Source organism: Phalacrocorax carbo, chromosome 6, assembly GCF_963921805.1.
Source record: "Phalacrocorax carbo chromosome 6, bPhaCar2.1, whole genome shotgun sequence".
NCBI lineage: Eukaryota > Metazoa > Chordata > Aves > Suliformes > Phalacrocoracidae > Phalacrocorax > Phalacrocorax carbo.
Window position 1 is genome coordinate 32,414,055 of NC_087518.1, and position 14,971 is coordinate 32,429,025.

Here is a 14,971-nt window from a genome sequence, read left to right on the forward strand (position 1 = left end):
GCTTTTTTAAAAAAATATTTAATGAGCATTACATCTTGATTTACTACATCTGGATCTAGCTTGAAATAGTGTTACAAAAACTAAAACATCTGTACCTACAATCCAGGAAAGATTAATAGAGGTTTATTTGCTTGTAAATCCTCCAGCATAGATTAACAGCGTTTACCACCTCTCTTCATTCTTGTTTAGGTTACACAAGCAGCTAGTCCATCTCTGTTGACATTTGTGATGCTATAAAACATAGCTGCCCTGGTTTGGGCTCTTTTACTTGCACATAGTGCAAATGAGTGTCAGTAGATCTCCACTTGTGTTTCTTAAACCGGCAAATTGCTTTGTCTTTCACAGAGATTGTACACGTGCCACTCACAGTGCAAGTCTGAGCTTTTATTTTGGGTGGTATTTGAGAAATGCTAGGAGGACAAGAATACGGTAAATACATACAGTTTCTACATGCTGTTTGAGTGGCTATCTGGTTCCATTCTTCATGTCAAAAGAGTCACGAAACCAAGGCATTGCTGTTAATTGCAAGGTGGGACGTGTTATTAAAGCCCTGTGCTTACGGAAGGAAAAGCTGTTTATCTTTTGACCACGTTTCCAACCAGAAAATAAAAATGTCAAAATCCGTGCAAAAGAGCCTTCTGCCTTTACTGGTAGCTCGAGAGACTGGCAGAGCTGACTTCAGGCAATGGCAGTACACTTTCCTGTTCTGAACAGAGGAAGTGGAAAAGCATCTGGGTTAAGGTTAAAAAGGAGCACAGCTCATAGGCTTGTGGTCATCCTTATCTTTTATGGGGGAGCTTCTCAATTGTGTGTTGGTCAACTGAAGAGTTCTGTCTCTGGTTCCTGTTTTGCCTCACTGTAGCCCTTGTGCTGACAGGGCAAAATCAAAAAGAGGTGCTACTGAGCCGAGTATCCTTGGCTCAGGATTACTGGGAGCCCTGAAGTTCCAGACCACAGTTTCATTTTCTGTCTTCACAACCAGTGCTCTGATAAAGTGCTGGACTAGTATCTTGGCCTGTGTGTGTCAGGAGCTTGAGCTGCTGCCTTTTTTCTTTAGCAGCTCTAATTTCTTCAGCGTTTGTGTGGATTAATTTCCAACATATAGTGCATTGCTATTAAGTCAATATTGGGGGCTGTAAGATGAAAGATAAGTGAGTGGGAGGGGAAAGAAAAATAGAGCAATAACCAAGACCGCTGCCAATAAGAACTAAAGAAACAACACCAAGCAGTTGACAAAGTACCCTGTGGCTTCTTTGATAGTCCCTCATCACAAGTAATAAAATGCCTCTTGAGTTGTTCTTTACCTACTGGTTGTAAATCCTAAGGTAAAGCTGCCTGTGTTTCCTGGAGTCCTGGGGACCTCACAAAAGCCTCTGGTCTCCTGGAGTCCAGCCTGCCCAGCACGTGGAGGAGATGGAGGAGCAGAAATAAAGGTGGGAAAGTGGGAATCGCTGAATTTCTCACTCTCCTTCAGGGGGAAGAAGGGGAGATCTCGGTGTTGTAGAGGGCTCCTGCCTGAATATGAAGTCTTTAAGCCATATTTTAAAACAAAACACTAGCACATTCAAAGTTCCTTACTTTTGCTCCAAATCACTGCAGCTGTGGTATGTATGAAGCTGTTACTGTTGTGTCTTTTTTAATGTGTTTTAAAATGTGCCTGGAGGTTTGGGGAATTTCGTATTTCTTTTATTTGTATTTTTTTAATTCCTGCTGAACTGCTCTGCTGTTTATATTTAAGCAAAACCTCCAGCAGGAATGAATAAAATCAAAGAGCATCATAATCTTGAAAGGTAGATCGGAGACTGACAGATAGGTCTGGCTGAAGGAGCCTTTTCACAAGGGATGGGGTAGGCAGGGGTTTCTGGAACAGAGCGGCCCCTTTCCCTCCCTATCTCTGTGCTCCCTGTTCCCTGTCATCTCCCCTGCCCCACATCTATCTCCTCTGTGTGAAGTGCATATCAAAGCCAGGGTTTCAGCAACAGTGGCAAGTTTCAGCAGCATCCAAAAAAGTGAGGCTTGTTCAGCTGGGCCAGCCTGTCCAGCCCCTTGGCTGCTCGCTCCCTCTCGCTCTCCAAGAGCAGCAGCGCTGGCTTGCGCTTGGAGAAGCCGCTCCTTCTGTTTTCCAGTGGAATATCTGATGAGATTTCAGTTTCCACACTATAATGCTCTTTAATTCGAGTGCAATTTTTAGCAACCTGTTTTCACTCAAGAGCACGAGTAAACTCTGCAGGTTTTTTTTTTCCCTTTTTGTTAAGCTCCCTGTGTCAAGTGACCTGGTGTCACATCGTTGGCCGGGGAATGCTTTTGGCCCCAAGTGCGTGGGGTTTGGTAGGAGTTCCTACCTTTATCCAGGAGAGAATCCAACAAAGTGAGGCTCATTTCTCACTATGCCTCCTCTATGCCCCTCTCTTCCCCCACCCCCCCAAAAAAAAAAGGCAAGCCAGGCTGGGCGGCGGTGCTGCAGCAGGCCAGGCTCGCAATGCGTCTGTGATGGGAATGTTATGGAAAAAAGAACCTTCATCACAAGGAAAAGCAGCTGGCAAAGGTGGAATAATGAGCTGCTGTTTTATTTTGTTTTCTTGCGTTGTGCAGTGGAGACCCGTGTGAATGTTGCAGAGAGGAAAATATAGGAAATGATAGGGCTTTTTTTTTTTTTGTGTAAGATTCCAGGTTTTCTTGCCTTTTTTTTAATCCTAGAAATCTATACCCCTGGCCATCTGAGGGAACTCTAAAACTTTCCAGCTAATGTTACCCTGGATTAGTGGCGTTATTAGCATTAGCAGCAGCAGGGAGTCTGTGCCTAGATGAGACTATCAGTTTCTGGTATGTATTTACCATCTTGTCAAATAGTTTTAACTGACTGTAGAAAAAACTACTGGGAGCTGCTAGGGCCTTGTGTATTAAGGTCATCTGCTGGTGCTGATCAACCAAGTGATTGGGTTTTTGGGGTTGGGGTTTTGTTTTGTTTGGGGTTTGGTTTTTATTTTAGTAGGCATTTTCTTCTGCTCAAATTTACTGTGGTAAACAAGAGATGTGGGTGATTTAATAACCTAGTCTTTATTTCAGGGACTAGAAAGATGCTCCTTCACTACTTTAGCCTGTAAAGCAAAAACACTTCTTGCAAGGACAGTGGAGGAAAGAAGTCTTGGTAGTCCTGCTGGTATGGGTTTAGACTGGGGAGATGGGAAAGAGGAACAATGCGAGCTCATGTACCTTCAACACACTATGTTTCTACCCTCAGCCAGCTTATGTTCTCCCCTCCTGTCTCAGTCCAAGCTAAAACTATCTCCCTGAAATCTTTCCTATATGAGTTTTTTTTTTACATGACTCTTGGCCAAAGATCAAGCCATTTCCCAAAAGCCTGTCTTCCAGGAACAGCTTAGTGTTGGCTTTCAGGCAGGTGTACAGATATATAGCAGCAGACACTGTGTTCTGATTTACACCGTCTTCGTAGCACACCTGCAAAATGGTATTTGGTTGGATTATGAACATCTCTTAATCCTAGAAGATTAACCACAGCTGAATTTGGTTCTTTGAGTCTTGTCCATGGTATTTGCATCTGGTAGTTTCAGCTGATGTAGTGCTACTTATAAAACCGCTGAGGATCTATATAGAAATACCTTTCTCCCTCATTTTTAAAGGTAGCCTTAGCTTGTAATATTCTGATAGACCTTCAACATTTATTGATACTTGTCATGTTAGCTCTTCACATTTTCAGCTTCAGGTGGCCTATATGTTGTTACTTCACCTTTTTTGAGCAGCAAACAAAGCCAGGTGCACTCCTTAAAAGAATTATGTGATCCCAGGGCTGCAAGAGTACAGGAGGCAGTGACCCAGGGCAGCCCTTCCAGGACTTGTTCTAACTTGTATTGAAGTAAAGAATAATCATTATCCAAATTCCCTAGAGACTTTGTTTTTTTAACTTGGAACTGGTTTTATTAGTATACTAAAGACTGCAATTCCATAAATTTCTAGGAAAAAAATTTTCTGTTCTCTTTGATGCTGCATTTTCTGCCTTCCCTTTCTAGAGAATTATAAAACTCTTCTAGTCCTCCACATGAGAACTGCACAAGTGATGAACTATTTTGTTCTACATCAGAATGACTTTTCTCTAAGTGGTGTTTGCTCTCAATTTCTGGCCATTAGACTAAACAAGTCGTGTCCATTATGTTTCTATTTTTTTCATTAATTTTGAAGGTAAAGTATATATCCATACAGCTGGGTTTATTGGCCTGAAGTTCTAAGCTGCCAAGAAACTTCCCTACTGATTTTAACTCATGTAATCTTTAGTTATTTCAGGAGTTATTTGGTTGTGCTTATTTGCTCGGGTTTGGTTTTGGGCTTGTTTTCTGGTTTGGGTTTTTTTCAGATGGGGGAAAAAAAAAAAAGAGGTGGGAAAAAAACCACAAACCACCAACCCATGGCCTGGAGCATCCCTTTTAGCTCAAGGAGCAAAACAAAATGGGAATCTCTGGGTTATTTCTGAACTCTGCTGTTGTGGACCTCCCTTGTGAAAGAGAGAGAATGATTCATGTTCAGTGGGGCAGGAGAGGATCAGAGCATGCTCCTACCAGCATACCCCAGCATGGCTTAATGCCATAATAAGGCAGAGGACTACCTAATGCTTACTTCTTTACATATAAATGTGTGCGTGCATATATGTGTGTATGTATGTATTTGAAGAACTACTTTTACAGGGTCTTCAGAAGAAAAAGAGGTATTGAAGGGAGTTTTGGTTTCTTGTGAATTTCTCTTTTAATCTTTAATAAATTCCCTTTAGTCTTTTGCTGCAGAAGGTGAGGCTTTGGTTTCAGGCTTATTTGGAAGCTTTGTGCTTTGCTTTACTTTGTATTTCTAGTGTTTCAATGGATCAGAAAAAGCAAAAGCAGTAACATGTGACCTTCCAAAGCTGGTAACTTCTTTTTTTTCTTCCCTTCTCCTTTGTCCTTGCCTTTGCATGGCGAAGAAATAGTGTATAACATTCAGCATTTGTTTCCAGGTGATCCGTTCTTCTTCACCCTTCTCTCCCTTGAGATGGAGGCCCCTGCCACCCTTTGAGATGTCAGGAATTTTAGGAGAAGATTTATGAAGCAGCATAAAAAGGCATTGGACCATGTAGCGAGGGTCAGACATATGGTAGCAATGATTTTACACCCCAGTAAAGCAGCCTCCCTGCATATATTTGAACACATTATGAGAAACCTTTCCTGGGTAGCTAAGTGCTTAAAGATATTCTGTGTATTGTGATCTTATCAGGAACACGCCGTGCAAAATATGTGTGGGAACAAACAAATAACTATTTTTTTTCCCAAAATAACTTGAATCTCATTTCCACACAGCAATGTATTTAAGTCCTCGTTTCCTTTCTACCTTGACTCTAGCTGTTGAGAATATCAGCCCCTCAGGTCTCTGGTAATGTAGTCTTCACCTCAAATAGGGATTCTAAAATATTTAAGTGTCTCTCTCGTGAGGCTTCTTGTTTCCTATTTGTTTCTTGTTGCTAAGCAGTGCATTTATACTCCCCCCCAAACTTAAAATTTACAACTCTCAAATTGTCCCTCAGCCTTATTCTCCAAACCTCACATCTGTAATGGGTTTTCCATATGCAGCTTTTCCCAGGTCGCCCCATCCATCCTCGTCTGCAGAGGAAAAAGTCTTGTGGTTGAGGATTGGGGGGGGGGGGGGTTTTCCCCCTTTTTTAGTCTCCATCTGTAATTAATTTCTTGCAAAGCCACATCTGTCTGTTTGGGGCAGGGGAAGCGGGGAAGGAGAGGTAAAAAGTGAAGTCACTCTCTCCCTTTCCCAGTAAAATGCAGAATTTGGCAAGTGCGATTGTAGTTCCTCAGGGCACTTTAGCCTCTCCCTTCCACCCTCCGACCCTCGCCACCCCCCTGCTCCAGTGCACAGTCAAACATCTTCCAGCAGGGTGAAGTGCTGCTGTTGCTCAGCTGGTAGTTCTCCTGCCTGTGTGGAGCTTGTGGGTTTGGTCTACGCTACAGCCCACATCTGACGCCACAGTGTGTTTCTACTACTGGGGTTGCTGCAAAAGCTGCTGGCATCCTTTGGAAAACTTCCTTCTGTCAATATTTGAATTTTCAAAAACCATACTAAACAGCTGCCGTGATGTTTCTTTTTTATAAGACTTAAAAAATAGCCACAGCGGTCTCAGTCAATATTCCTTCTCTACCATCATCTAGTGCAGCTGTTCCAAAATCTTTTTACGTTCTGCAGACCACCAGGTAGCTTTGAGTAGCAGCAGGGCTTGCTGTGAGGCTGGTAGCCTGCCTGGTGCCCTGCTCAGCTGTGGTACAGGAAAGCAGAAAGAGCCAGCTGTCTTAGTCCAGCTAGAAACAACCTGTAGTGCAACGACTGCTCTGGAGTCCTGGTGAAGGTCTGCAAGATGCTCTCTTGTTCTGGAGTTTCTTTGGGGCAAGTGATCTTCCTCACTATCCCCTTGAGAACTGCGACTAGAGGAAATATCCTCCTCACCCGTTTCTGTGCTGGAAATAGTTGGCATTGGTCCCAGAGCCTGGCCTTCCAGCAGGTCACCTGTCCAACGCAAGGTCCTTATCCCCTTGTGTGACCTGCCACCGTCACATCCCAGCGCCTCTGGCTTCCTTCGAGTTGAAAAAGTAGCATAATTTAGTAGAGGTAGTGGTCATCCTATAGAAAAGTCTGAAAAGGGCTACAGCAAAGGCGGCTGGCCACTGAGCAGAGGAACCACCAGCCAGCTTCTGATTAACTGGAATCTTGTGAATGAATCTGAGAGCTGCAGAGCTTGTGAAGTAAGTATCAGCTTGGAGATTAGGAGTCCAGCTGCCTGATCCCAGACTCTGAGCTTGTCTGCTTGCAGAGCTTGGGACAGATTCATTGGAGAGAATAAGCTGGTTGCTTGTGTAGGAGAAACATGAAAACCCTGAAATCTATGGGAAATTGGATCCCTAGGTATTTTGGGAGATCTGGGGTTCCATGTCTTTGTTACTCTAATGCAGGTCAAACTCCTCGGGTATAGACTGAACATCGCTGTTGTCAACAGCACTGGTTTGAATGTCCAGCACCTCCTTCCCATCCACCGCTCCTCCCATGCTTGCTCCTGGTAGCACAACTACTGTGCAGCCAGTTGATGAATTAGATGGGATAATTATTCTGGGTTAAAGATGTACTTACTTTGTTTCTGGATTACTTCTAATCGAGGTCAATTCTGCAATTCATTTTACTGTACGGCCTTACAGGCTATTGTTTTGGCACAACTGAAAGGCTGCCATAGGGATGGGAGGATAAATAGTGAGAAGCATGGCAGGGGCAACTTAAATTGGTGGTTCTGCTGAAAAGCACTACTGTTTGTTGAACTATAGCCTAATATGTAAGGCAGAGCATGCCCTTAGCTCTGCAGGGATAAGCACACAATATTCTGCCTGTTTGTTGCCTGTCCTGATACAAGCATGTTCTTGAGTATTGCTTTCAGGAAAAGTTTTTTGGGATGATGCCTTAGTATCAGTAAGAGATGCCCCATTTCAGAATAATATGATAAAAACTGAAATGCTGAGCCGTTAATAATTGTAGAAACTTCCTGACCCAGGATTCATCCCTGTTGGACATACAGCTGTGGTCTGCCTCCAATAACTCTCCCAAAATTACAGTTTAGAAGGGGAGCTATTGTATGAGTGGAACTATTGTAGAAGGTAGGCTGGACCAACGGAAGCTGAAGAAAACTAAGAATGGGAGTGCTGGCTCGGAGCGCATCCTAGCAGAGCCCCTGCAGAAGAACTGAAGCTGGCTTGTGCGGTCACCTGGAGTACACGGGTCGGTGGGGATATTGTGTCTCTCACCACACATCTGCCACAGCTGCCAGAGTACAGTGGGACCTTGTTTCAGCACAGCCATATTAGTAACGTGTCTGGAAAATGATTTTTGGCAAGGGTCAACTTAAACAGCTTTATTCTGCCTCAGAGTCAGCTCTCAAACAGCTTTAAAACACTGAATGGGTTGCAGCACTCTTGGAGTGCCAGAGATGCTCATGGCTGCAGCTGTGTATCTGTCAAGGAAAGCCCTTGGAGCTCTGGATCACCTGCTGAAAGATCATCACCCGCTGAAAGATCATCACCCACCAGGAACTGGGAATCCCGCCAGCAAACTGGTAGCAGATTTGGAGTGGTGAATGTCAGCCGTGTTTCAAATCTCTCTGAAATCCTCCCATTGTCCCCAGACCACCATGACTATGTGTTTGTCTTCCTGTTTTAAGAAATTTCATTTTAATACTGGCAGTGGAAGGAAAGGGGGAGCTCTGGAACAAGCAGGCTGTGGTGGCAGCAGCTCTCTGAGGAGCCAGGCTCATAACGTGGTGAGAAAATTAAGTCTGAGTCCGGTGTAAAATGACCCAAATTTGAAATAACACTGACACCCTGTGGAGACGTGTGGAGGAACAGCCTGCGGGTCTTCCTGATCCTTGTTCCTGTTACTGTAGGCCAGTAATTAGGTTCCTTCATGTCATCTTTTAGAGAAAAATTTAATTTTTCCAGTGAAAAGTTTACTCTTTTTCTAAGTCCAATTTAAAAATAAAAATCCTTTATGTATTTTATATTAGAAATAATTCTTTTTTTCTAAATCTTGCAGCTAAACCCATAAAAGCTTATTTGCCAGAAAGAGGATGATGAAGAATATCCTACAAGAGTCCCAATTCTACAATCTACAAGCAATTCCTAAAGCACTTGCTTCTGCGCAGCTAGACCCATTGGAGGGAGCTGCTCCAGGTGAAGTTGGCACACTAATCATTTTCCTTCCAGTCTGGAGTATTGTTTCAAAGTGCAAGAGCAAAAAGGTTTGTCAGATTGTAAATGTACATTTTGAGTGTGCAGAGCAACAGCTTTGTGTTTTGCTTGTTCTTGCTGCTAGTCACTTAGTTGACTGGCTCTTAGGACTGTGTCTTGAGATGCCTTACTGTGTTTATATTCTGTGTTTATTTCTGGGCAGGGAGCATCCAAACTGAAGAGAGATACGTTTCCCTTTTCACTCCAGTTGAGCACAGGATCCCCGTTCACATGCAGGGTTAAAGATCAGATATAAAAGGATGGTTATCAAGGAGGCTCCTGGGTGCAGCCAGGCATTGCGTGGGAGCCGGTGGCAGCCTGACAGCACTCCTGTTTCTCATACACTATCTGAAACACAGTGAACCTGCGCTGGAAGTGCACTGTTCACCTCGCGAATTGCCTAGTCTAATTTTCTCCAAGGATGATAACATGCTTAATTCTTTTATGCTTGCATTGTCTGCAGAAGGGAAAACTGTTTCTGAGCCAGATTGGGCTGAGCGAGGACAGAATATGCAGAAGAAATGAGTTGTCATATATAACTCAATGGTTGCTAGAGCTGTTTGTAAGGAGAAGCTGATATCTGGTGTTGTGGGTCAGCAAAGTTGGATACAGTTAGTGTTACACTGTGCTCAGAAATCATTTTTCCACTGAAGAAATTACGTTGGTTGATCAGCCTTCATGTTGGACCCTCACCCTATCTTTGGAGATGGCTTCCACCCTAGAGGAAGTTCAAGGTCTAGTGCATCAAGGGCTTTAAAGGTACCATCTCACTTCTCAAAATAATGGATATTTCAGGACTGTGGCCAAATTGCAGTGCGGTTTTACTTAGCTAACTAGCCGTCTCAACCCTCCCTCAAGCTCCATACTTTCATCTCTGCTGAGATCAATATTTAATACGCTATGCAAAGCTGCTTTGTGGGGGAGCAGTAAGCTGGCCAAGAAGTTGCTTTGTTTTCAAGCAGGAGCCCTATCTCAGCCATCGGGGAAGGGACTTCTGTGCAGACCCAGCATGTCTGTTTGTAAAAAGCTTTGAGATTAAAAGTATTTCTAGACACTTGAAAAGTTCTTACAGATGGATCTAGATTCCAAGACTGGAAACACTCATGGAAATAGGATTAAAGACTCAACATGTGAATAACCTAGCCCTAAAGTGGCTGAGCTTGCTCTCTTCCTGTCCCCTCCTCCCCAAACCCCTCCTGGTTGTACTCCAGACACAGTATCCACAGCCCTGCCAGCTGCAGATGGGGTAATGTGTGCTCCCCCTCTGCCAAGCCGACTCTGGCTGCAAGGGCTGCCGTTCAGAGGTGTATTTCCTTTTGGTTGTCTCCTAAATTTACAGCCACAGAATGGTGCTGTGGCCGCCTTCTGAACGCAAGGCGAGAGATAAACTCACCCCATATGCTGCAGCAGTTGCCTTACAGCCCTGAAGAGAAACTGTCGAGAGTGTATATGTAAGGAAGTATTTCAACCCATAACCGTGGAGGACAAACAGCATCAATCACTCCTTTTAAATAAAGGTTAGGTAAGTATGGGTGATGCCCCGTCTCACCAGGAGAGGAACAGGAAGCCTTTTTCATGAAAGCAACTCTTTTTCAGCCCTAGAACCATAGCTGTCATGTAAGCAGCCAAGTTGGGGTCATGTTTAACTTAAAAGAAAAGTTCCCCAGGTCAGTTCTCAAGCCTGTGTTTAGGATCCTTGCTCTGACCTCTCTCAGAATGGCTGAGCACGCTTTCAGAAGGCTCATGTGAAGAATGAAGGACTTTAATACTGGAAAGCGGATAAAACAGTCACACAGATAAAATATCCGTGAGACTTTGCTGACAGCCTGAAAAAGTGATAGGAAGAATCATAAGAGCCTCTGTATGACTTGGTTTGCTCTAAAGTCAGCTATTTATGATTTATACATCTTGAATTATTACAGACCAATACACACATACAAGAGAAGAAGAAAGGTGTACAAAAGCCTGGCTGGCATTATTGTGGCACAGTGACTTGTTTCAACCTCTCAGTTGAAGGGGGTTTGACTTGTTATGAGAAGCTTGAGAATATGGTTGTTTTAATTCCGTATCTCTAACACGTCTATTATTTCTAGTGAGAAAGGTAAAAATCTCTGTACTGTAGGTATTGCTCCTTTTCTTTGGCACCATCTCACTTTGGGAGTTTGTTTTCCAAGCTCGGCAGCCCCTCTTCCTGCTTTCTTTTTCACAGGCTGTGCTGATGCCCCCATGTATTTTAAACAAGGCTGAAAACACACACAGGTTTTATTCACCATATTCTACCTTGTAAAAACTGATTTTGGCCACTGACGCTTCATGAAACAACCAAACAAGGCTTGCAGTTTAATTTAAAAGCTCTCAGAGTCAAAAAAAAAAAAAATTGTATCTTTCATTCCTTTCATGCAGAGCAGGATAGCACAGAAAACCACCTCTAACTCCCTGGATTTTGTTTTTGCAGTGACTCAGCTGATAAATTTGAAATGGCCACTCCGGTGCTGTTGTCAGGCTTTTGGTGTGCGTGCAGCTCTGATGAGATTGTATTGATCCCCGAGTTCTCTCTTCTCCCAGCGCAGCCTCTGGTGGGAAGGACGCAGAGGGTGGTAGTTGTGCTCCGCGGGAACCCCCCCAGCCAAAATCTGGGCTTCGACGTGCTTTGTTTTGTTCTTCCAAGGGACCAGGACTCTTTTCCCTCACCAGGAGGAGGTTTGATTTATAGCGAGCTGGCTGCCGCTCCACCGGGGGACGAGGCTGGGGTTCTGCACCTGCCATGCAGGAAAACAGGCAGAAGCAGGCACAGGGCTGTCGAAGGTACGCACGCGCACACACGCAGAGGTGCCAGCGGGGAGGCAGGGAGCATAAAATCAGCTTGTGCGATGCAAATTTGTATTGTGGTGCTATTCCCATACCAGCCTTCCTGCTCAGGTGGAGAGGTGATGTCTTAGTGCTGCTTGTCAATCTTACTGCAAATAATCATTGTTTAATTTGCAGTGACATTTAAAAGCAATTAAGGAAGTTAAATGTTAAACATATGCTTTTGTCTTTTCGAGTAAACACAAAGTTTTGGAGAAAAAAAAATCCTCAATATTTAATTATAAAAATTACAGTCTAATTGTATAAATAAGCCTGACACTCCTTACTATAAAAAGATCTTTAATCTCTAGTGTAGCTGCTTTAACTTCATGCTTCAGGGTGTGGTGCTCAATTAAAATACTAACACATGCCATTTCTTACTGTAACTCTTCTTCCCAGTATTGTCTGGGGAGCAGCTGGGGTGTGCATTTCCTCATCTGCTTCAGGCAAAAGCACCCAAGGTAGCTCAAAGCACCTACACAAACCAACCCTGTTTGAAGCTGGGTTTTTCTTCCTCCCTTTTCTTTTTTCCCCTGAAGCGTATGAGGGAGTGGTAATGCAGAACTTCTCAGCTGGAAAAAATTTGGTCATCTTAGCATGAATCTGGTACAGTTCGGACACCACAAGCAAGGACAACGTGTTAATTTAGGCACACTGTTGTATGCAGCAAGCAGTTTGAGCTTCACTGGCTTTTGAGGAGCATCAGAAATTTTCCCCAAAGCAGCATCCCGTCCTTACCTCTGGACAGGTCCAGGAGAGAGGAGCAAGCCCTGCCCGGCCTCCCTGCGCTGTCGGTGCCAGCAAACCTTCTGTCAACTGATTAGGTCACCTTGACTGAGTCGTCAAGTGTCATGGTTGCTTTTCTTGCTTGCTCAGGAGACTCCTGCATGCTTTGTACATTGTCCAAAGCCCAGATCCCATCCATCTGATCCCAGTACTAAGTATCTGGCCTTTTTGACCATATACTGTGGGACCCCTTTGCGACTTACTAGTCATGATGAAAGCTTTCTTGTGGTATCTTTTCACTGAACAATGACCTTGTGGTCCTTCCTTTTGCCTGTGGGTAGCACCATAGGAGGGCGTGGGGAGGATGGCCACCAGGTTGCATTAATGACCATACTAACACGATGAGCTGCAGTCAACCCTGGCAAGATGGATAAGACCCTGTGCACATAAGTGCTCCTGAACCAGCCTGCCCCATCCTTCCCTGGGCTCTGTCTCATGAGCATTGAGCTGGTCCTGCTATTTCAGGTTCTTTTGCTGTTCCTGTTTCACAATATCCAAGAATGCCTCTCCAGAGGTAAGCCAAGGCATTGATACCTGTTCTTTTTACCACTGCCTAGCAGGGGGAAATACAGAGTTGGGGGTAGCACCTATTTAGTTGGAGAGTTTCCATCTGAGGGCCTGCACTTGATACCTGACCCTGTCTGAAATGATTCCTGTAACTTTAGCTTATTGTTTCCATTGGCACATACTTTTATTTTACATAGATATCTTCTGTAAAGCAACACTTAACATGCACCACTGGGTCTAAGTGGTGTTCTTGACTTGAGAATTTCTTTTGTATTGTATAAATCTGATTTCAGTCTGTTGCCAGGATCACACACCTCTTTGAATAGGAAGATCTGTACAGCATCTGGTGACACTGTGTATCTTGATTTAAAGCTTTCTCCTCCTGAGCATGCAGAGATTTTCCTGGAGCAGATAGAATTATTTAACAACTTATCTGGCTTCCTTCCCACACCAGCCCCAGCTTTTGAGATGGTCCTGTGACTGCTATTCCCCAGTCAGACCTTGTTCTCCAGCCTGAGACAGCCCTTGTTCCTGTGACCTATAGATTTTGTAGGCAGTCCCAGCTCTACCAGCTCTATTTGTTGATCTTCCTGGATTCTGCTGTCTCCTTGGCAAGGGAGAAGGGAGCTCTTCTGCCTGTCAGCTTCAGAAGATGATGGCCCATCATGACCCTGTCTCCTCCTGGTCCCTCTGCCATCCACCATCCCCAGCTCCATGGCTTATCCATGACCTAATCCACTTGGCCACTTCATAATGTTTCTATAGCTGTAGTCAAAAGATCAGGACTTAAATATTAATGTGCTAATTAATAATGAAAACCATAATTGTAGTTGGGTTTAAAATTTTAATTCAGTGAGGAGTTAGCAGAGATGCAGTCCATAACAATGAAACTGAGCTGTTAATACGTATATATATTAAAGTATCTTTCCCTCTAGCAGTAACATTGCACAAGAAAAGTATCCCGTGTTTGGATGTCTGTGAAGAAGTTTGCTTGTGACGCTTGGAAGCTTGGAGCCAGAAGTCATAAAGTACTAGGTATGATTTTTTTTTCAAAGAGGTTTTAAAAAGTCCCTTTAAAAAAGGTTTTCATTCCTAGGCTTCAAAATGGAGGAGGGGAGGGAAAAATTCCTGGAAATAAGTGTATTTATTTTCCACTTCAGACAGGCCCGTCTGCAAATGCAGTATTTGTTGCAGTCTTAAAGTACCTGAAGGTATTGCATACGTTTATAAAGTAAAGCGACCCAATGGTAAGAAAAATAGTGGTTAGGATGCATGGCACCAAACAAATCTGGGAAGCCCTGCATCGGAAAGACTAGATCCATGTGCAAGATGAAAAATTCCCTGCCAAATTTTGTCTGTCTCTCTGCAAGGGATTGCTTGCTTTCCAGCACCTTTGGCTTAGGAAGGAGTCAGTGGAAGCCAGCCGGATCAGGATTTTAACCGCAGTGCATTTCTCACAAGCTCCCCCCTTTCCTGACAGCCGATCCCATGTCTGCAGTCGCACTGTGCCCAAGGGTGAACTCCTTCCCTCACAGCACAGAGCAGGAGAGCTGAGGGATGGAGCTGCCCTGTAGCAGTCCGCTTCCTCCACCGTGAACTTCTGAGATGGAAATCGTGTACTATTTCTCATTGCCCTGGTAACTGAGATTTGGTGCTCCCCATTTCTGACTTGGCTTTCAGACCTGCTTCTTTCACTTGTCTCACTGAAGGGTAGGGACTGGTTTGTATAGCAGACCGTCTCCCAAGAACATATGCATGGGACTCCTTCCTTTTCCCCATGTAAAGAAAGAAAAACAGTAGTGTTTAGTCTTGAGCAACAACTTGTGCAATAAAAAGCAAGATGCAATTGAGGGAGACCTGGATGGTGGGTACTGGGTTGGGGAAGAACTACAGGAAGTGCCCTCAAAAGGTCTGAAAAAAGGGAGGGAGTGATCCTCCATGGTTTGCAGGACTGATTCCGGGAATAAGTGGAAATACAGTGAGCAAAATGAATAAAAAATTATCAGGAACAGCAAGTGGAGCAG